Raw genomic sequence first — 22,524 nt, 5'->3', positions numbered from 1 at the left:
GTTTCAGGCCCTAGAGCAGCAGTCTCTCGTCCCAGGGGTCCAGAAACATGTCTGGTAGTGTCAGCTGAAAGCAGCCACTCAGCCTGGACATTAGTGGTAGGTTAGTTTTCAGGGGCCGTCTCTAAGTTGCCCCCTGTGTGCATTTTTCATTAAATCCCACACTGGCATCAGATGGACTTAGAAACTGTGAGGTACCATGTTTCTCAGAAGACTTTGGGGAATGCGGGGTGGGTGGAATTTTTTTGATCCACGAAGATTCCAGAACTTTCCCCAACAGAAATGTGAGGAAAATGTGATTTTTTTGACGAAGTTTGAGGTTTGCAAGGGATTCTGGGTAACAGAACCTGGTGAGAGCCAGACAAGTCACCCCATCCTGGATTTCCCTCGGTGTCTCGTTTTAAAAAAATGTATAGGTTTGCTAGGTTTTCCTAGGTGCCGGCAGAGCTAGGGTTCAAAATCTACAGCTAGGCACTTTCCAAATAAAAGGGTCAGTTTTCACTGTGAAAATGTGGTGTGTCCACGTTGCGGTTGGGCTATTTCCTGTCACGGGCACTAGGCCTACCCACACAAGTGAGGTACCATTTTTCTCGGAAGACTTTGGGGAATGTGGGGTGGGTGGAATTTTTTGGACCCACACAGATTCCAGAACTTTTCACCACAGAAATGTGAGGAAAATGTGATTTATTTTACAAAGTTTGAGGTTTGCAAGGGATTCTGGGTAATAGAGCCTGGTGAGAGCCAAAAAGACCCTTCATCCTGGATTCCCCTGGGTATCTAGTTTTAAAAAATGTATAGGTTTGGTAGGTTTCCATAGGTGCCAGCAGAGTTAGGGTTCAAAATCTACAGCTAGGCACTTTGCAATAAAGGGTTAGTTTTCACTGTAAAAATGTGGTGTGTCCACGTTGAGTTTTGGGCCGTTTCCTGTCCAGGGCACTAGGCCTACCCACAAAAGTGAGGTACCATTTTTCTCGGAAGATTTTGAGGAATGCAGCGTTGGTGGAATTGTGTGGATTCACGCAGATTCCAGAACTTTCCACCACAGAAATGTGAGGACTTTTTTTTTATTTATTTTTTGCAAAGTTTGAGGTTTACAAGGGATTCTGGGTAACAGAACCTGGTAGGAGACAGGCATGTCACCCCACCCTGGATCTAGTTGGGTATCTAGTTTTCAAAAATGTATAGGTTTGCTAGGTTTTCCTAGGTGCCGGCAGAGCTAGGGTTCCAAATCTACAGCTAAGCACTTTGCAAAAAAAGGGTCAGTTTTCACTGTGAAAATGTGGTGTATCCACATTGCGGTTGGGCTATTTCCTGTCACCGGCACTAGGCCTACCCACACAAGTGAGGTACCATTTTTCTCGAAAGACTTTGGGAAATGTGGGGTGGGTGGAATTTTTTGGATCCACACAGATTCCGGAACTTTTCATCACAGAAATGTGAGGAAAATGTGATTTCTTTTACAAAGTTTGAGGTTTGCAAGGGATTCTGGGTAATAGAACCTGGTGAGAGCAAGACAAGCCCCCCCATACTGGATTCCCCTGGGTGTCTAGGTTTCAAAAATGTATAGGTTTGTTAGGTTTCTCTAGGTGCCAGCAGAGTTAGGGTTCAAAATCTACAGCTAGGCACTTTGCAAAAAAGGGTTAGTTCTCACTGTGAAAATGTGGTGTGTCCACGTTGAGTTTTGGGCCGTTTCCTGTCGAGGGCACTAGGCCTACCCACACAAGTGAGGTACCATTTTTCTCTGAAGATTTTGAGGAATGCAGCATTCATGGAATTGTGTGGATCCACGCAGATTCCAGAATTTTCCACCACAGAAATGTGAGGAAAATGTTATTTGTTTGACAAAGTTTGAGGTTTGCAAGGGATTCTGGGTAACAGAACCTGGTGAGAGCTGGACAAGTCACCCCGTACTGGATTCCCCTGGGTATCTAGTTTTCAAAAATGTATAGGTTTGCTAGGTTTCCCTGGGTGCCAGCAGAGTTAGGGTTCAAAATCTACAGCTAGGGACTTTGCAAAAAAGGGTTATTAGTTTTCACTGTAAAAATGTGGTGTGTCCACGTTGAGTTTTGGGCCGTTTCCTGTCGAGGGCACTAGGCCTGCCCACACAAGTGAGGTACCATTTTTCTCGGAAGATTTTGAGGAATGCAGCGTTGGTGGAATTGTGTGTGATTCACGCAGATTCCAGAACTTTCCACCACAGAAATGTGAGGACTTTTTTTTAATTTATTTTTTGCAAAGTTTGAGGTTTACAAGGGATTCTGGGTAACAGAACCTGGTAGGAGACAGGCATGTCACCCCACCCTGGATTTAGTTGGGTGTCTAGTTTTCAAAAATGTATAGGCTTGCTAGGTTTTCCTAGGTGCCGGCAGAGCTAGGGTTCCAAATCTACAGCTAAGCACTTTGCAAAAAAAGGGTCAGTTTTCACTGAAAATGTGGTGTGTCCACGTTGCGGTTGGGCTATTTCCTGTCACCGGCACTAGGCCTACCCACACAAGTGAGGTACCATTTTTCTCGGAAGACTTTGGGAAATGTGGGGTAGGTGGAATTTTTTGGATCTACACAGTTTCCAGAACTTTTCATCACAGAAATGTGAGGAAAATGTGATTTATTTTACAAAGTTTGAGGTTTGCAAGGGATTCTGGGTAATAGAACCTGGTGAGAGCCAGACAAGCCCCCCCATACTGTATTCCCCTGGGTGTCTAGTTTTCAAAAATGTATAGGTTTGCTAGGTTTTCCTAGGTGCCGGCAGAGCTAGGGTTCCAAATCTACAGCTAAGCACTTTGCAAAAAAAGGGTCAGTTTTCACTGTGAAAATGTGGTGTGTCCACGTTGCGGTTGGGCTATTTCCTGTCACCGGCACTAGGCCTACCCACACAAGTGAGGTACCATTTTTCTCGGAAGACTTTGGGAAATGTGGGGTGGGTGGAATTTTTTGGATCCACACAGATTCCGGAACTTTTCATCACAGAAATGTGAGGAAAATGTGATTTCTTTTACAAAGTTTGAGGTTTGCAAGGGATTCTGGGTAATAGAACCTGGTGAGAGCCAGACAAGCCCCCCCATCCTGGATTCCCCTGGGTGTCTAGTTTTCAAAAATGTATAGGTTTGTCAGGTTTCTCTAGGTGCCAGCAGAGTTAGGGTTCAAAATCTACAGCTAGGCACTTTGCAAAAAAGGCTTAGTTTTCACTGTGAAAATGTGGTGTGTCCACGTTGAGTTTTGGGCCGTTTCATGTCGAGGGCACTAGGCCTACCCACACAAGTGAGGTACCATTTTTCTCTGAAGATTTTGAGGAATGCAGCATTCATGGAATTGTGTGGATCCACGCAGATTCCAGAATTTTCCACCACAGAAATGTGAGGAAAATTTGATTTTTTTGACAAAGTTTGAGGTTTGCAAGGGATTCTGGGTAACAGAACCTGGTAAGAGCTGGACAAGTCACCCCGTACTGGATTCCCCTGGGTATCTAGTTTTCAAAAATGTATAGGTTTGCTAGGTTTCCCTGGGTGCCAGCAGAGTTTGGGTTCAAAATCTACAGCTAGGCACTTTGCAAAAAAGGGTTAGTTTTCACTGTAAAAATGTGGTGTGTCCATGTTGAGTTTTGGGCCGTTTCGTGTCGAGGGCACTAGGCCTACCCACACAAGTGAGGTACCATTTTTCTTGGAAGATTTTGAGGAATGCAGCGTTGGTGGAATTGTGTCGATTCACGCAGATTCCAGAACTTTCCACCACAGAAATGTGAGGACTTTTTTTTAATTTATTTTTTGCAAAGTTTGAGGTTTACAAGGGATTCTGGGTAACAGAACCTGGTAGGAGACAGGCATGTCACCCCACCCTGGATTTAGTTGCGTGTCTAGTTTTCAAAAATGTATAGGTTTGCTAGGTTTTCCTAGGTGCCGGCAGAGCTAGGGTTCCAAATCTACAGCTAAGCACTTTGCAAAAAAAGGGTCAGTTTTCACTGTGAAAATGTGGTGTGTCCACGTTGCGGTTGGGCTATTTCCTTTCACCGGCACCAGGCCTACCCACACAAGTGAGGTACCATTTTTCTTGGAAGACTTTGGGAAATGTGGGGTGGGTGGAATTTTTTGGATCCACACAGATTCCGGAACTTTTCATCACAGAAATGTGAGGAAAAAGTGATTTATTTTACAAAGTTTGAGGTTTGCAAGGGATTCTGGGTAATAGAACCTGGTGAGAGCCAGACAAGCCCCCCCCCATACTGGATTCCCCTGGGTGTCTAGTTTTCAAAAATGTATAGGTTTGTTAGGTTTCCCTAGGTGCCAGCAGAGTTAGGGTTCAAAATCTACAGCTAGGCACTTTGCAAAAAAGGGTTTTTCCCAGTGAAAATGTGGTGTGTCCACGTTGAGTTTTGGGCCGTTTCCTGTCGAGGGCACTAGGCCTACCCACACAAGTGAGGTACCATTTTTCTCTGAAGATTTTGAGGAATGCAGCATTCATGGAATTGTGTGGATCCACGCAGATGCCAGAATTTTCCACCACAGAAATGTGAGGAAAATTTGATTTTTTTGACAAAGTTTGAGGTTTGCAAGGGATTCTGGGTAACAGAACCTGGTGAGAGCTGGACAAGTCACCCCGTACTGGATTCCCCTGGGTATCTAGTTTTCAAAAATGTATAGGTTTGCTAGGCTTCCCTGGGTGCCAGCACAGCTAGGGTTCAAAATCGGCAGCTAGGCACTTTGCAAAATAGGGGTCAGTTTTCACTGTGAAAATGTGGTGTGTCCACGTTGCGTTTCGGGCTGTTTTCTCTCACGGGCACTAGGCCTACCCACACAAGTGAGGTACCATTTTTCTCCGAAGACTTTGAGGAATGCAGGGTTTGTGTAATGTTGTGGATTCACGCAGATTCCAGAACTTTACACCACAGAAATGTGAGGAAAATGTGTTTTTTTGGGACAAAGTTTGAGGTTTGCAAGGGATTCTGGGTAACAAAACCTGGTGAGAGCCAGACAAGTCACCCCATCCCTTATTCCCCTGGGTGTCTAGTTTTAAAAAATGTATAGGTTTGCTAGGTTTCCCTAGGTGCCGGCCGAGCTAGGGTTCAAAACCTGCATCTAGGCACTTTGCAAGAAAAGGGTCAGTTTTCACTGTGAAAATGTGGTGTGTCCAGGATGTGTTTTGGGCTGTTTCCTGTCACAGGAACTAGGCCTACCCACACAAGTGAGGTACCATTTTTCACAGGAGACTTTGGGGAATGCGGGGTGGCTAGAATTTTGTGGATCCACGCAGATTCCAGTACTTTCCACCACAGAAATGTGAGGAAAATGTGTTTTTTTTTTTACAAAGTTTGAGGTTTGTAAGGGATTCTGAGTAACAGAACCTGGTGAAAGCCAGACAAGTCACCCCATCCTGTATTTCCCTGGGTATCTAGTTTTTGAAAATGTATAGGTTTGCTTGGTTTCCCTAGGTTCCGACAGAGTTAGGGTTCAAAATCTACAGCTTGGCAATTTGCAAAAAAAGGCTCAGTTTTCACTGTGAAAATGTGGTGTGTCCACGTTGCGTTTTGGGCCGTTTCATGTCACGGGCATTTGGCCTACGCACACAAGTGAGGTACCATTCGTCTCGGAAGACTTTAGGGAAAGCGGGGTGGGTGGAATTTTTGGGATCCATGCAGATTCCAGAACTTTCCAGCACAGAAATGTGAGGAATTGTTTTTACGAAGTTTGAGGTTTGCAAGGGATTCTGGGTAACAGAACCTGGTGAGAGCCAGACAAGTCACCCCATCCTGTTCCCTCCTGGGTATCTAATTTTCAAAAATGTATAGGCCGCCATCTTAGGTGGGTGCATTAGATCAGGAGGAACAGACGCCTTCACAGCCGTGAAAGCCTTCAAAGCCGAAGTGGTGTGTGGTGCCCATGCAGCAGAAGGAGTGAAGCGCTGCGGGGAGGCAACCCTCCGCCTGAGATTCGGCCCCACGCAAACGGTGAGAGCTGAGGCGCTCTCAGAGTGGAACAGGAGTGGCAAGTCGAACGAGCCAGGCACAGCGCTCAGCAAGCGGTCCTGCCGCCCAACCAAACGGCCAGTCAGGTAAACCTCAGAGCAAGCGGGAGGCACTGGATAACGAAGTTGGCATGAAATAAAAGTGAGAAGAAGCAGCCATCCATAAAAAATAACACCTATTTAACCGCGCTGCTCAGAGGGTGTATGAGTAAATGAAACTGAAACTCGGTAAGAGAGACCGGAGCGGCGGCCGCCATCTTAGGTGGGTGTGGTAGATCAGCAGGAACAGACGCCTTCACAGTCGCCCAGGAGCAGCGAGTCAGACGAGCCAGGCACAGCGCTCAGCGAACAGTCCTGCCACCCAATCTGCCCTCAAGAGCACCCTCAAGTACCCAGGAGCTGGGTTAGCCCCTGCACACGTACACGTAGGGTGACCAGCTTGCATGCCTGAAGAAGCAGACACAACAGCGAAAAAAATGTAGACCAGAGATTAAATCCGACAGGCTATGCAATCTATAGGGCGACTCACCCTCTCCTGGAACAGCGCACCACAGAATCACGGAGAGGTGATCGCGCTCCACAAACGCAGAAAAAGAAGAGGAGGGAAACACCTCAACAGTGCAGAGCAACTACACAGCGCCAGAGAACAGTGGCGAGAGTAGAGAAGGAAAAGGCTAACAGAGTTGACTAACCTCCCCCCCTCCCTCGAAACAAAAGCCAGCAGAACCAACAGTGGAACCCAGACAGTCCCTCCACCCACAAATGAGGCTGACTCATGCTCCTTAAGGATTGCCCGCATCGCCAAGGAGAGGGGGAAGATTTGAGCTGCAACAGGAGAAGAGAGGGATAACAAACATGACGGGGAGCGAGGCAAGACACCAACAGTAATTAAAAAAGGACAAGGGAGAACCCGCACTAACAGACTCACCAATCAAACAGAAGTCGGACATGAACAGCACACTAGAAATGATCCTAAAAAAGCTAGCAGATGTTCACGACCTGGCCAAATCTACAAAACAGACTACTGACGCAATTCAGCTAGAACTAGCAGCAGTAAGGGATGATATGCATGCTACGAACAACAGATTTACAGCTGCAGAGCAGAGAATGAGTGACATTGAAGATGAGGACCAGCAGGTAAACAAAGACCTAAAGGCTCTAACCAAAGCTACAGCAACACTCCAAAATCAAACAGCGGAGTTGGAAGACCGGAATAGAAGGGGAAACATAAGAATCCTAGGTGTCCCGGAAGGAATGGAAGATAAGTTAGGGTCCTGCCTTGCTTTCATCGGGGACATGATACTTAAAATCACAAACCTCAAATTTGACCAGCCATTTGAGCTAGACAGAGCCTACAGAGTCCCCACATTCAGGTCGGCATCAAAGTCAGGGGCGCGCCCAATAATATACAAGCCACTAAGATCACAACACACAGATGCCATCTTTACCTATGCGTGTAAAAACCAGCACATCGCGTGGAACGGCCAAAGGATAATACTAACGCAGGACTACTCAAAGCCAACAGTGGACATCAGAAAGGGCTTCCTGGCCCTACGCGCCAAGATGAGGAAGAAAAACATCCTCTTCTCTTTCACCGACCCGACAAGATTTCGGATAAACGACAATGGATGAACACAAATCTTTTAAGACCCAAGAGAACTAAGCAGATACCTGGACGGCCCAGCACAACATGAAATGGAGACCTCCCAAAGAGGCACCAGCAAGCGAAGAGCATCACTGGAACTGAGGGTGGAATGAGCGAACTGATAGGCCCCGGCAGGGCAACGTGGGTAACGTACTATGACAACAACCATATCTACCTCCTAATCTTAATGACCTCATAAAATGCCTCATGAGCCAGAGGCAGACACACGAGCTGGAGACACAGAATAGACATAACAGCGCTTACCCATCACAGTCAATGACTCCCACCAACAAGCTTAACCTGTCATCTGACCTAAAGATAGTCTCCCTGAATGTTAAGGGCCTCAACCACCCAATAAAGAGGAAAAAGATACTTGACTACCTGGCTAAAAGTAAAGGGGATGTGGTACTACTACAGGAAACCAAATTGTCCCTGGAGGATATCAAACTAGTGAAAGCCAACTGGATATCCCAGCTGGCGTGCTCATCGGCAGAAGGGAAAAAGCGAGGGGTAATTACATTGATAAATAAGTGCTCCGATCTATCTATAGAATCACATCAACATGATGAGACCGGGAGATTATTAATAACACACTTGAGAAGGGGGGGATCTCATCCACGTTGCGAACATTTCTGGCCCTAACACAGACGACACCATGTTTTGGGAGGGGGTAGCACACATACTAGACGACATACTGCAGAACGACCTCACCATAGTGGCGGGTGACTTCAACATAGCTCTTGACCACATACTCGACAGACAATCACACTGCCACTCCCAACCCTCAAACGCACACGCCACACTAAAGAACATCTGTTCCAGATTCAGTCTCAAAGACTCATGGCGACTTCAACACCCGGACACTAGAGATTACACCTTCTACTCCAACCCGCACAACTCGTACAGCAGGATAGATTACATACTAATCACGAGCCCACACACACACTTAATTGAACACACAGACATAGCACCGAGGCTACTCTCAGACCACTCGTGCATCAGCCTAAAGCTGAGCGGGTGCCACAATGAAGACATCCCCAGAAGATGGCGCTTTAACAGTGTCATCTTGACCGATCCAGGAAAAAAAGCAAAGATAGAGGAGGCCATAAAAGAGTACCTTAGATAAAACAACACACAAGAAATGGACCCCACTACACTATGTGATGCTCTCAAGGCGACAGTCAGGGGCACAATAATCAACATCAAGTCCAAAATCAACAAAAACACAAACCAGCGACTGACCCAGCTTGAACAGGACATCAACAAACTAGAATCGGCACACGCCAGTGCAATACAGGCCTCTAGCCTCCTAACAGACATAACTAGGAAAAAGTATGAGTATAACATAATACTGAGCAAGAGGGCCGGACTGTGGGTTAACAAGTAAAAGGCCATCAATCTTTGCGAGGCCAATAGAGTGGGCAAACTCCTAGCATCTTACCTAAAGCGCAAACAGAGCCAGTTCAACATATTATCCATCACAGACTCACACAACAAAACACACACAAGACACAAGAAAATCCAGAGTTCACTCAGAAAATTCTACCAGGAACTATATAGAAACAATCAGACCCTAAATCTGGGGGAGTGTACAAAATACCTTGACAGACTTGACCTGCCCAAATTAACGAATGAAGAAGCACAGAATCTGGGCCAAGAAATCAGTACGGCCGAGATTGAGGTGGCAGTCAAGTCATTGAAGGATAACAAAGCACCAGGCCCTGACGGATGCACAGCCACCTTTTATAAAGCCTTCCTCTCTCACCTGAAACCCACCGTGAAAAAGGTATTTAACCACTGTGCGGAGAATGGAGTAGTATTCCAAACCATGCCTGAGGCCAACATAATTGTAATCCCAAAAGAGGGTAAAGATGCACTACTACCCAAAAACAACAGACCCATTTCGTTAATTAATGTGGACTGTAATATATACACAAAAATTCTGGCTACTAGACTCAACCCCCTCCTGTCCAAACTAATAAGTAATTCACATGTAGGCTTCCTAAAGACCCGTATGTCAAATGACAACACTAGGCTCCTATGTCATATACTGGAGCATACCAACAAACTAACAGAACCGGCGGTGGCTATCACCTTAGATGCAGAGAAGGCGTTCAATAGAGTCTCATGGGCCTTCCTGGAACAGTGCATGCACACATTCAATCATGGGGAAGCATACATACGTAAGGTACTGGCTATGTACGGAGACCCCCAGAGCACGCATTGCTGCTAATGGGTCACTTTCCAAACCCTTCACATTACAATGCGGAACTAGACAGGGCTGTCCCTTATGCCCCTCACTATTTCTCCTGGTCATGGTGCCCCTTATAAGAGATATCAAATCTAACGAAGTAGTGAAGGGGGTCAGAATTAATTACGTGGAAATCAAATTAGCCGCCTATGCGGATGACATCCTCATCGTGACAGAGCAACCTGGGACCTCCGTTTGGAGTCTGATAGACAAGATAGAAATATACTCAGCTCACTCAGGTTACAAACTCAACAAGGACAAATCTGAATGTAAACCCCTCAACACCACCAGAGACATCCTAGGGAACTCAGGCCTTGCCTGGCAAAGAGGTTTCATCAAATACCTAGGGATCCAGTTCGGAAACAACCTCAGATCCACGCTAGAACAAAACGAGAAGCTTTTGCTAGGAAAGACAAAGACTCTCCTGGAGTCCTGGTCCCCCAAATTCATAACCTGGTGGGGCAGAATAGAAACTATCAAGGTGATGATCACCCCAATGATTAATTACTTACTGAGCACGCTACCACTTCTCCTCACTGACGAATTCCACCACAAAATGGATAATCAGATTAACAAATTCCTATGGCGAGGGAAAAAAGCACGCCTTCCTAGCAAAGCAGGGAGCTTACTGGCCGTCATCCCCCCAAGGGTAAACGCCAGTATGGCTAACAATCGAATGTTAGCGCTACGATATTGATGGTACGGTGTTTGCACACTTCTCGTTTTTCTCTCCCCCCCCCCCCTCCGCTTTTTACTCGTCCCATTGGCCTCCCTTCTGCAACCACAGCCCTAGAAGGTGCGGGCATCCCACGCCATAAGCTCAAGTTATATTATCTCCGTGTGTAGGTAAGCCGATATCCAGCCCTTGACTTACTCATTTCGAGCACTTATTCTGTCGTGGGAATATGTTTAGAGATTTGCCGAGGCACGCGCTGACCCTCTCTGCCACACCAGCAACGGCATTGAGGACAAGCAGAGTGTGGCTTTGAGGCGCTGCACACAACCTGGCTTGTCTCTACCTACCACTCACCTTCGGCGTTTGACTGCTGTCACGGCCTCCACAGGGGATGTACTTGGGAGGGCACACATACTGAGCCCTGGCATAACCGTTGTGCTTGGTCCATTAGACACCCCCCCAACCACGCCTCGCTACGGATGGTGATGCAGGCAACCCCACGGTGATAAAACTGTTCTTTCACCAATTACTTGTCTTGTCTCTCCTTGTTTTTAGCTATTTACACTTCCTGGACCTTTGCTGTCTGGGTAATCATACCGCAGGGTACAGACCTAATCTACCTGAACCTTTTGTGTGTTCTATCTCCCTTCCCTTCTTATCTTCTCCACAGGTCATAATCAAGGGGGCATAGATTTACTTCGGATTTTTGGCCGCCACCCACAATTAGTTTGTAGGTGACCTTTTTCCCCCCATTGAGTTGTGAGAGGGCCAATGCTACCCCACTCACAGTAAACACGTCCGTGCACTCACCACACACCACCCTCGCACTTGGTCCTGATGAAACGCCAAGGATATTTTAGACCTATTCAGACGTGAAACATGTCGACCTCAGCATAGTTACCCGGGCACATTGCGCCCACGCTGGTAACTTCTAACCTACGGGTTTTTTACCCTGCCAAGGGTACCTCTTCATTAAAAAACTTTTTTCTGGCAACCCTTTGTCAGTTTTAATACGTACTGCACGCACGCCCAATTCCCCACATTAGACCTTTTACCCACACACCCACATGCACCCATTGGCAGCTCTCTAAAAAGATCTCCGCCAAAGAGACCCTTCGGGGGACCCGTAGGGCATTGCACCGCCGGCCCGACGAGGAGCAACAGCCCGATGATGAAGCATGACATCCCTTGGGATGTGTGAGGGCAAAAAGAGACATTTTGCGTCTCTCCCCACCCCTTGACCTGGCACCCCTCTCCTTCTCTCTTTATTCGTGTCCTCTCATCCTTGTGTACTGCTTGATGACTCCTTGCAACACTCACCCTGGAACAGTGCCCCCTTTGTTTGATTTACTTAACAATCGAGTGAGCCATCATAAAAACCTGAACCCATTGTCTCTACTAAAGGCTAATAAAAACACACACGCCTCCAGCCCAATATTCAAAAACACAAAAATTGTCCTACTCAAAATAGACAAGAAAATGGAGGCCAGTGTTAAGAACTCGAAATGGGAGTCCCTGTGGGCCAACAGCAAGATTAAATACAGGGGGAAGTGCCTGTACATGGACGCATGGAAAATGAAAGGCATCTCCTGCCCAGCCGATCTGGAGGATAAAGGAAGCCCCGTCACTTTCGCAATGCTAAAAGGCAGACATGGGTTATCAGACATCGAGTTCTACAACTTTTTAAAAATCAGAACAGCGCTTACAAAAGCCAAACTAGCACAGCACACACCATCAATTATCCAATATATCACAAAACTCAACAGATTAGGCCATCAAGTTTCACACCTGTATAAGCTTCTACGGCCAAGTGCCACAAAAATTAACGATAAACCATTGAATTACTGGGCAAAACAAGTCAACACCCCACTAAGCGAACAGGACCTGGCTCAACTCTGGGCCTCCCCCTCACGTAACAAAATCTCGCCAGTACTATCCCAGACAAAATGTTGGCTTCTTCACAAGGCCTACTGGACCCCGGCACGGCTAGCTGCGATAGGCCTCAGGGAAAACGACACTTGCTGGAATTGCAACACTGAAAGACAGACCTAGCCCACCTCATCTTCTATTGCCCCAAAATAAAAAAATTCTGGGACAAAGTCTTCGTTTTCATAAAAAAAGCAATGGGGTGCACACTGAAGCCAGAGCTCTCTACCCTTACCACTGCATTCATGACCACAACACTTGACTCGCAGCACGACAGGGATCTACTAGACCTACTATTTACCTCAGCAGTGAAAATGGTCCTATCCAACTGGAAAGATACAGCAAAGATATCTTTCAAGGGCTGGCTCAATTGGGTGACATACCTCAGGGGCGCTGATAGCATCGCATTTCAAAACTCACCCTGGCGACCAGCTTCTAGGGGGATGTGGAAACTGCTGGACGAGTATCTGGACCCCTATGAACCCCCGTGAGATCCCTTGGGGTGGGTGGCGGCTACCCGCAAAACAAAAACGATCTCCGATTAGGCCGTTGCGAAAGTATCTTTCTTGTAGCTATCTTCTCCCTCTCCTCTCTACTCTCTCCTTCTCTTTCAGCTGTCCCTAATCTTCTAACAAGACATCAGAATGGGGTACAGGCTAACATGTATATCACCTACTTGTAACCAAACAGCTATAACCAAGATTGACCCTGTAACAGAAAAGCGATTTTACCTGTATGAAAAACTCAATAAAATACTTTGAAATCAAAATAAAATGTATAGGTTTGCTACGTTTCCCTAGGTGTCAGCAGAGCTAGGGTTCAAAATCTACAGCTAGGCACTTTGCAAAAAAAGGGTCAGTTTTCACTGTGAAAATGTGGTGTGGCCACGTTGCGTTTTGGTCCATTTTCTGGTGAGGGCACTAGGCCTACCCACACAAGTGAGGTACCATTTGTCTCGGAAGACTTTGAGGAATGCAGTGTTGGAGGAATTTCGTGGATCCACGCAGATTCCAGAACTTTCCACTGCAAAAATATGAGGAAAATGTGTTTTTCTTTTGCAAAGTTTGAGGTTCACAATGGATTCTGGGTAACAGAACCTGGTGAGAGCCAGACAAGTCACCCCATCCTGGTTTACCCTGGATGTCTAGTTTTAAAAAATGTATAGGTTTGCTAGGTTTCCCTAGGTCCTGGCAGGGCTAGGGTTCAAAATCTACAGCTGGGCACTTTGCAAAAAAAGGGACCGTTTTCACTGAAAAAATGAATTTCGGAAATGTGCAAATAGCTAGTTTCTAAACTCTATATTTTGTTCCAATTTCAGAAATACATAGGTGTCTTTCACCCCTATTCTTCACTGTATATTTTCCCAAATTAATTGGTATATACCCGGTACATATTAAAAAACCATTGCAAGACGCTGCTCAGTTATTGGCTCTGGGTTCGTCAGGTTCTTGGTGAACCTACAAGTGCTATATATCCCCACAACCAGAAAGGTCCAGCGGATGTGGCGGTATATTGCTTTCAAACATCTGTCATAATTAGAAGAAGTTACAGGTGAATACGTTGGCACACATGTCTATTTTTTCAACTCATTTTCAATTTTTCCTATTTTCAACTGTTAGTATCTATAAAGAGACCTTGAAGGATCTACACAAATGACCCCTTGTTGAATTCTCATACCCATTTCTACCATTAACTGGAAGAAGGTTGAAAACCCCCAAAAATTGCAAAAATAGGCTATGTACCAGTAAAATGCCAAAACTGTGTAAAAAATTTTAGTTTTCTGACAAAAGTCTGTCAGTCCCTGAAAGCCAGGAAAATGGGGATTTCAGCCCCACAAACCCTTTGTTGATACCATTTGCTGGGGGGGGAAAAAACGCTTTCCTTTGCAGCAATTTTTTCCCCAAAAACCAAAATGGAACTGTATTTTGGCTAATTTCTGGGTACCCTCCTGGGGAATCAACAAACCCTGGTTACCTTTAGAATCCCCTTGATGTAGGAAGAAAAGGACGCACATTTGGCGTGGATACCTTATGTGGTCAAAAGGTCACAGGGGCCTAAACTACCCCAAATAGCCCAAAAAAGGCTTAGCACGGGTGGAAAGGCCCAGTAGCGAAGGGGTTAAAAAGATAGGTCAATTTGGGAAGAATGACCATTTTTATTAAATTAACACATCCAAAAATTGTCAACTGGAGATTTTTCCATCTACTTAATAAGCGGTCAATTTCTTTAGTGACCCTTAACAAATTAAGCTGCGAAATTTCATCTATATCACTCACTACTGTAATGCCCAAATGTCTAAAATTGGAACTCACTTTCCCCTCCCAATTCGTGATATTCCAACACATAACATCGGTTTAAGCAGTGTTCACTAAGTAACCCTAGAGGGAGCCTAATTCCGCCAATAATTGTTTCACCCTCGGAATCGATATTAGAGGATCATCTGTGTAAATTAATGGATCGTCGGCATAAAGCGTGACTTTGCAGCTGTAGGGCGGAGAACTGAATGGAACAACAGAAGCATCCAATTTCAGCTGTCGAGCAAGAGGTTCTATTTAAATATCAAAACAAAGAGGAGATTGAGAGCAGCCCTGCTGTGTCCCTCTTAGTATATTTAAGCTGGGGGTTGAAGTGCCATTAAAGAAAATCCTAGCCGGTGCTCCTTCATAAACCATCTTAAGTGTATTAAGAAATTTAGGGCCAAATCCCATTGTGCTCAGAACCTCCTAGAGAAAGACCCAACATACTCGATCGAACACCTTAGCAGCATCCAACGCTACTACGGCCAGAGGAGCAGATTGTTCTATGGCAAGATCTATAGTGCCAATTAGCTGTTGGGTCTGCTCCTGTATATATCTCTTGGGGATTAAACCCTTCCGGTCGGAATGTATAAGCTCAGGGGCGAGCTTAGCCAATCTCCCCGCTTAAATACTCATAAAGATCTTATAGTCCGCATTAAGCAGGGAGATTGGCCGATAATAATCCACTCTAGTAGGATCCTTGGAAGGTATCAGAATAAGGACTATTGTGGCCTCTTTCCAGGACTTAGGAAACTGTCCTCCGTGTCTACAGATTGATTTAAACAAGGCTTCCAAGAATTGTATCAACTCCTCTATTAAAAGATGATACATTGCGTTCGGTAGAGCATCGGTACCTGCGGCTTTACAAAATAGCCTCTGCAGACATCATGTCTATGACCTGCTTAATTATAGGGATTTCCTGTTCCAGGGCCTCGGTTCTCACAGAATTTTTCTCAAATTTCTGCGACAAAACAGCACAGGAAGCCTGTATTGCGACCTTAATCTGCTCAGAGATAGAAAACCTGCTCTTCATTTCTTCCTTGAAGGCAAGAAGGATTTCCACTAGTGATTCTGAGCTCGGCTGAGGGGGATGACTAACGGCAGGAGTTGACTGTACAGGTTTTAAAGGTTCCTCCTGTCCATCATGGAGATCATTCTCGTGTGCCTCTAAGGTCCCCAAGGCCTGAAACCTATTTGATGTAGAAATAGAGATTAGGGTTGGGATTACAGCTCGTGAGCCTATTGCATTAGATGGTCTTACAGTCTGAGCCACCAGCCGGGGAGAGCTAGTAAGGATCACTATCTCGGGGCTTTGGATTGAACCTGCAGATGACTCCATTCTGGAAGAGCTAAGATCTCCAGCAGCTCCTTACTGCACAACAGCCGGGACGCAAGGACCTAATAAAAAGATTTCAAGGAGGGAGTGAACTTCACCTTAGAATGGACGGCCTTCTTTCCTCTGCCACTACTCCTGGGGCTCTTACCAGTCGTAGTAGAGATATATGTTATTTTCTCTGTCTTCCCAACTGGCCCATTCTTGAGAGTCTCTGGTGATTTACTGCGGCCCTTAGACGTGATATTTATGTAATTCCCAGGTTGAAAAGGAGGCAAAGCTTCCTGCCCTGGAAGAGGCATTATAAGGCCCCCACTAGTACGAAGATTATATCTGCACACTTTCCTAATTGGTAGAGAGAGTCTATTCTGCGTGGTCTTACCCTTCTCCATAGGCTGGAAGGCGAGCCCCCCACTTGTTCCTCTGGGCCCCTCTGCAGTCTCACTTACAGAGCCCCTATGGGGGAGTATCGAGAAACCACTTCAGTTTTAATAGGGTAGGGGTGTTTAAGCCCAACCTGATCAGAAAGATTTCCATAGGACACCCCACGCCTCAATGGACAGACGTTACCACAATCCGCCTTGGGGATTATCTTCCCTGTGTAGCCCTGAGCAGAGAATAGCCTCCTGCAGAATGCAGGGATACAGGAGGCGTCCTGGCAGGTGCTGGCTCTTCCACGAATGGCCCGGAAGAGAAAGACAGCAACCCGGTGGCAGCGCGGCTCCCAAGCCGCACCCTCCAAGCGGGGAACCCGTGACCAGGCTGGCATGAACCAAGAACACTGCCTGACTCCAGCACCATGGGGGGAGGTGCGGCAGCCTCCACACGCTCCCCCACGCTGAGAGGAGAGGAAGGAAAGAAAAGAAGCTCCAAGGAGTCACTTCAAGGCAGCGGTGTGTAGATGGCGAGGCGGAGGGAGAGAGAGGCCCTCTCAACTAAGTATCACGCCGACCGAAGACCAGCGGCCACTTAGCTGACGGCCGCCATGTTCCCCCATGTACCAATAACTGACAGATCTGAAAGAAACTATTAGTCATGGATTCCTCACCTTAGAATTACCCCCATACGTCAAACTGGATCTGGAGAATGTTTGCGTGTCGGTAGGTGGTGTCAGTCTACTCCGCGTTCGTCATTGGCGTCGTGGTCGCTGGAATAACGTTGCGGTATCTACCTAGATGGCGCTCCTGCGCACTGACGTCAGTTCTTTACATGACATTCCACACCAGAAGCGCAGAGCCATGCAAGACACTGACCACTGGTGCACAAAAACTAGGGCCCTGAAAGGGAGTCCCTTACCCTAGAAGTCAGTTCGCAGAACGGGGAGGATGGATGGGGCGGTGACAAATCCATAGCTAATATATGTCTCTTGCAGATATATCATTACCGAAGGTAAGTAACTTGTTCATCTGAAAGAGACAGTTATAGATTCCTTACCTTAGAATAGATACCCTAGCAATACGAACCCTTGAGGAGGGTCTGCGAATCCAAGTTCACACCAGAAAATCCTGGAGGACAGAACGGGCAAAATAGCCGTCCCTCCGGACTTGGCTGTCTAGGCAGTAATGTCTGGTGAACGTGTGCAATGGTGCCCATGTTGCCACCTGGCAGATATCAAGAAGTGGAACTCCACGTGACAATGCAGAAGTTGCTGCCATAGCCCTAGTGGAATGAGCACGCAGCCCCCCAGGCGGTTCCTTTTTCGCTAAAGCGTAACAAATTTACTATTAGTTACGGATTCCTCATCTTAGAATAGATACCCCAGCAATACCAATCCGTACGTGGGTCTGCAAACTAAGTTCACACCAGAAAGTCCTGGAGAACTGAACGGTCAAAGAAGCAGTCCCTCTGCGCTAATTCCTCACATTACATTCCTGAATTAGTAGTTTTACTGTTATGGACTCAAGCACCCAAAATGCAACAATCATTTGCCGTGTCTTAAAAAGAAAATGATAGGAAACCCACCTTGCAATATAGTGCACCACAATGGGGTACACTGTGCAGAGAGGTCTAAGAGTCCTTTATTGGTTTAAAAGTCAAAAGTAGATAATGCTAACACTTATCAAAGGGGAGCGCTAAGCATTTGTTGTACTCACAGAGACAATAAATGATACACACACTTAATGAATGAAGTTGAGACCAAATTAGAAAAATAGTACTTCTTTTTATATAAATATTTAGACCAATAACTTTGGGTACAAGACAAATACTTTTTGCCAAACGAAAAAATCACAATAAATGCTCTCATCACAGTTGTGCGCAATTACGCACAATACATTTCCTATGGAAGAAAAAAGGCATTTGGAATATCAATGCAATGCAGTTACTATAGTGGGTCACCTTTTAAAATCAGAAGGTTCGAGGGCCAAGGTTTAAAGTTCCAAAGCCAAGCTCCCAGATTTCATCATGACGCCCTACGAAGACCTGCAAAAGCAAAGCAAAGGGGACTTGCATGCAAGACCGAGGTCTCTCAAGGGGGCAGTAGAGGTTGTAAGGGCTTTGGGACTGCGGTAGCACAACTGGTTTAAAGATTCCCTGGCCGGGCGGGCTGGGTGCAGTGAAGATGTGAAGCTGGGCAACTTCACGCAAAGAAGCAACTCTCAGTCAGGGGCTGGCACCTTTGAGCAACGATTCTGGAGCTGCTGAGCCATTGCTGAGGTGGGTTTCCGGCGTCCTGTTGTCCCTCTTCAGGTGCTGGTTCGCTGTAGAGTTGGAGCCCGCCTGGACGGAGTTGTGTAGGTTTTTGCAGCAAGAGGTCTGGTACCTTGGATATTGGTGCCTTTCAGCTCCTGTTTGTCCTGGGGCCTCATGACATGGTGCTGAGGCCGAGCTGAACCTCTCAAGCAAGTGTACCTTTGGCTGGCACTTGGAGATGTCGGTCGGGCTGTGGAGCTGGTTGAAGCTGGACCGGGCTTTGTTGTTTTGGAAGCCTGAGGTTGCAGGGAGATAGTGCCTCTCTATCTCAAGGGAGATTCTCTGGCGATTTGCAAAGTGCTGAAGACTCTCTGGGGTTTATGGAAACCACAGAGTGGCGAGATGAGCTGGAGGGTGGCGATTGTCGAGTTCTGTGGCGGCAGGCAGGTGTTTGCACCCAAAGTCCGCCACGAACGAGATCTGCAGTTCTCGGTTTAACAGTGTTTCTTCATTTGTCCTCTTCTTGTGTCCGTGAATACTACTGTTAATGGTCTGGAGATGCCACCTAAATGCTAAATGTAGGGGCGTTTACAAGGGAGTGATAAGAAGTGGCCAATGGCCTCCTTATCTTGGGCATCTGAACCCTCTGTTATGCCCATATCCTGTGGGAGGGGGACATTGCCCTAGCCCTGATTAGAGAATTCCCACCAGAGGTGGAGTTGGCTGAGGGGACACACCGCTTATTCTTTCTTCATTTTCCTACCTGTCTTCCTACCAAAATGAGATGTGGACAGGATGAGGGGGGGGGTCTAGGAAACTGGCTCTATATATACTACACCAAAACGAGGTATAGTGTGTATAGAGTCCAGGTGACCCCAGAGGTAGGCAGAGGTTAAAGTTAGGTAGAACCTTACTCTCTATTTGTGGTAGAGTGGTTGAGCAGTAAGGCAGTATCAGAGGACAGTGTTAAGCATGTGATGTACACACTCAGACAGCAAATGAATTCACACACTCAAGAACTGAACTCTATGCCAATTGTTTTTGTATACAAAAATATACTGTTGTTTATTTTTAGAACCAATCAAGCATGTCATAGGTAAGCATAAAATACTTATCAGTAATAAGTTGCTGAATATAGAACAGTTTGAAAATGCAATAGAACTTGTACTTTGTTTGATTTACAGGGGATGCAGCAGATTACAACACATAGCAAATACAGTAAATTGGAATGAATAAGCTTTTTCAGTAAATTACAGGTAAGTTACTTTTTACGTTACTTTTCTACCTCAGTGCTGGATACCTTGATTCAGCATTGGAACATTTCCAGTAAATAGGCAAGTAAATACGTTTTGGTTATTTGTGCAATTTTTAAAGAATATTTTTAGATTTCAAAACACTTGGAAAGTTTTTGGAAGAAAATTGTCAATGTTATCCTATGGAGGAAAAACAGATTAACTAATCGACTGTGGAAGTTAAGGTTCTGGAGTTAGACTCAGGGGTCCCCCAGGGTCAGTGATGCACTGTTGTTGCACCCTCAGAGGCGCTAGGGCAGCCGGGTGTAGAGTGTTGAGGCCCAATGTTATCCAATGGGAGATAGGGTGCCTCCGGTTGGTGGCTGCTGGCAAGCAGGCCACAGGGTTGTGGGAGCAAAGCCCCTAGGGTTATGGTCAGGGCAAATGTGCACCCTCAGTGGCACTGGGGCGGCCGGGTGCAGAGTGCTGTTTCGATGTTGGGCGCCCTTTTGTTTTCTATGGAGAACCTCCGCTTTGCAAAAGCACTACAGGCAGGGAGACGAAGGACTTCTGGGTGCCACCACCACTTGGAGAGGTAAGTTGGGAACTTAAGGGTTGGTTAGACATCGTCGGTTTGGGCACACAAGGCCATGGGGCGTCAGGTGCAGGTGTGCCTTTTGGTGTCGGATCTTCTTACCAGCTCTTGGTCGCGGTTAGGGGGGCCTTCTGGATTTAGGCTACAGGCGTCGGCTGGAGGCTTGAGGCAGGTCAGGGGTCGCCGGATCTCGGGTCAGGATCGCCGGGGTGACCTCCTCGTGGTGTTTTTCCACTCAAGCTCCGGCCGGGTTTGGCAGGTGCAGAGTGGGCCTCGATTCGCGGTCGCTGGCTGCTGCCAGAGGTTGCAGTTGAACAAATCCGGTGTTCACGGGAGAAGTAGTCTTTGGAAGTGAAGGCAGGCAAGTCCTCCGGGGGTTTTGAGGTTGCTGGCTGCAGGACACACTTGGATTTCGCAGGATCAGGTTCGAGGGGAGACAGGCCAGTAGGGCAAGGGCCAAGTCAGTGGGTGTCTTCTTCTTGTTAGCTGGCTGGATCTGAGGAAGCAAGTTCAGGGTGCCCCCTCAATACGAGATTTAGGGTCATTACAGGTAGGTAAGTGCATTGACCAATGGGTCCCTTCCCTGGGGTGGGTACACCCCCTATCGTGCCACCCTCCGGTAGGAGGGGGGCTGGAGCCTGTCCCTGGTTGGTAGGGTTCCCCCATCCTCAAGATGGTGGGGACTCAGAGTTATGCTTCACCTCGCCTCCCCACCTGAGGGGTGGAGTTGGCAGAGGTGGGCACACCTCTTTCCCTCACTTGTTTTTCCCGCCGGCTCTCCTTCCCAAAGTGGGGAGTAGAACCAGTTGGGACCAGTTGCTGAAAGCAGCAAATGGTCTGGGGAGACTCACAAAGGCGGCATGTCTTTGAAGCTTCCCCTTCGTGAACCCTGCCCATCCTGGGGTAGGAGGCTTCGCACCTCGTCCCAGGATGTGTATTGTTTCAGGCCCCTGAGAGCAGCAGGCTCTCGACCCAGGGGTCCAGAAACATGTCTGTTGGTGGCAGCCTAAGCAGCCACTCAGTCAGGTCACTAGAAGTTGGTTGAGTTTCAGGGGGCATCTCTAAGATGCACATTTTACATTAAATCCCACACTGACATCAGTGTGGGTTTAATGTGCTGAGAAGTTTGATACTAAACTTCCCAGTTTTCAGTGTAGCCATTATGGTGTTGTGGAGTTTGTAATGACAAACTCCCAGCACCATATACTCTTAATGGCAGCACTGCACTTACAGTGCCCAGGAATGGACGTGGGTACTGTAGGGGTACAGGGCTCATGCACCTGTACCCTCATCACTGGCATAGGGCATCCAGCTAGAGGGGTGACTGATGTATGCAAGGGCAGTGGTTTGTGGGCATGGCACACAGGGATGTGTGCCATGTCGACTCTTCACTTTGTTCTGCACCAAGACACGCAGCCTGCAAAGGCAGTGTGTGAGTGTCAGGGTACAGGGCCTCTAAGAGTGGCACAATAAGTGCTGCAGCCCTTAGAGGCCTTCTCTGATCACAGTGCCCTGGGTACCTGTGGTACCATTTACCAGGGGCTGACATATGGCCAGAGATGCCAATTGGGTTAAACCTTCAATGCAATTTTAGGGAAGGAACATAGGCCCTGGGTACCTGATTAGCAGGAGCCCAGGGCACACTCAGGCAAAGAACATCAGCAATTCAGCAAAGAGTGGGGGCATACCATGCAAGAAAGAGGGCATTTTCTCACAAATTTGAACCGCAGGAGAGGATGGGACTTGGGCTAGGAGACCCAAAGGAGCCAGTGACACAAGAAACCACACAAGGTAAGTACCCAGGAACCCCAAGGAGGCTGTGTGCAGAGTGGTAACACAGCCGGCTGCCCAAAAGAAGTCAATAGAGAAGTTGCGGTTGCAGTTTTTCAGAAGATGGACCCTTCCCACAGGACCCGAAGAATTCGCTTGGAGGAAGGAAGGTTGGAGAGCCACCCTACCCGTGAATGCCCTGGAGACCAGGTAACC

This window comes from Triturus cristatus, chromosome 8 (genome assembly GCF_964204655.1).
Source record: "Triturus cristatus chromosome 8, aTriCri1.1, whole genome shotgun sequence".
Taxonomy (NCBI): domain Eukaryota; kingdom Metazoa; phylum Chordata; class Amphibia; order Caudata; family Salamandridae; genus Triturus; species Triturus cristatus.
The sequence above is the reverse complement of the archived record's forward strand: the minus strand, read 5'-3'. Positions refer to the sequence as shown.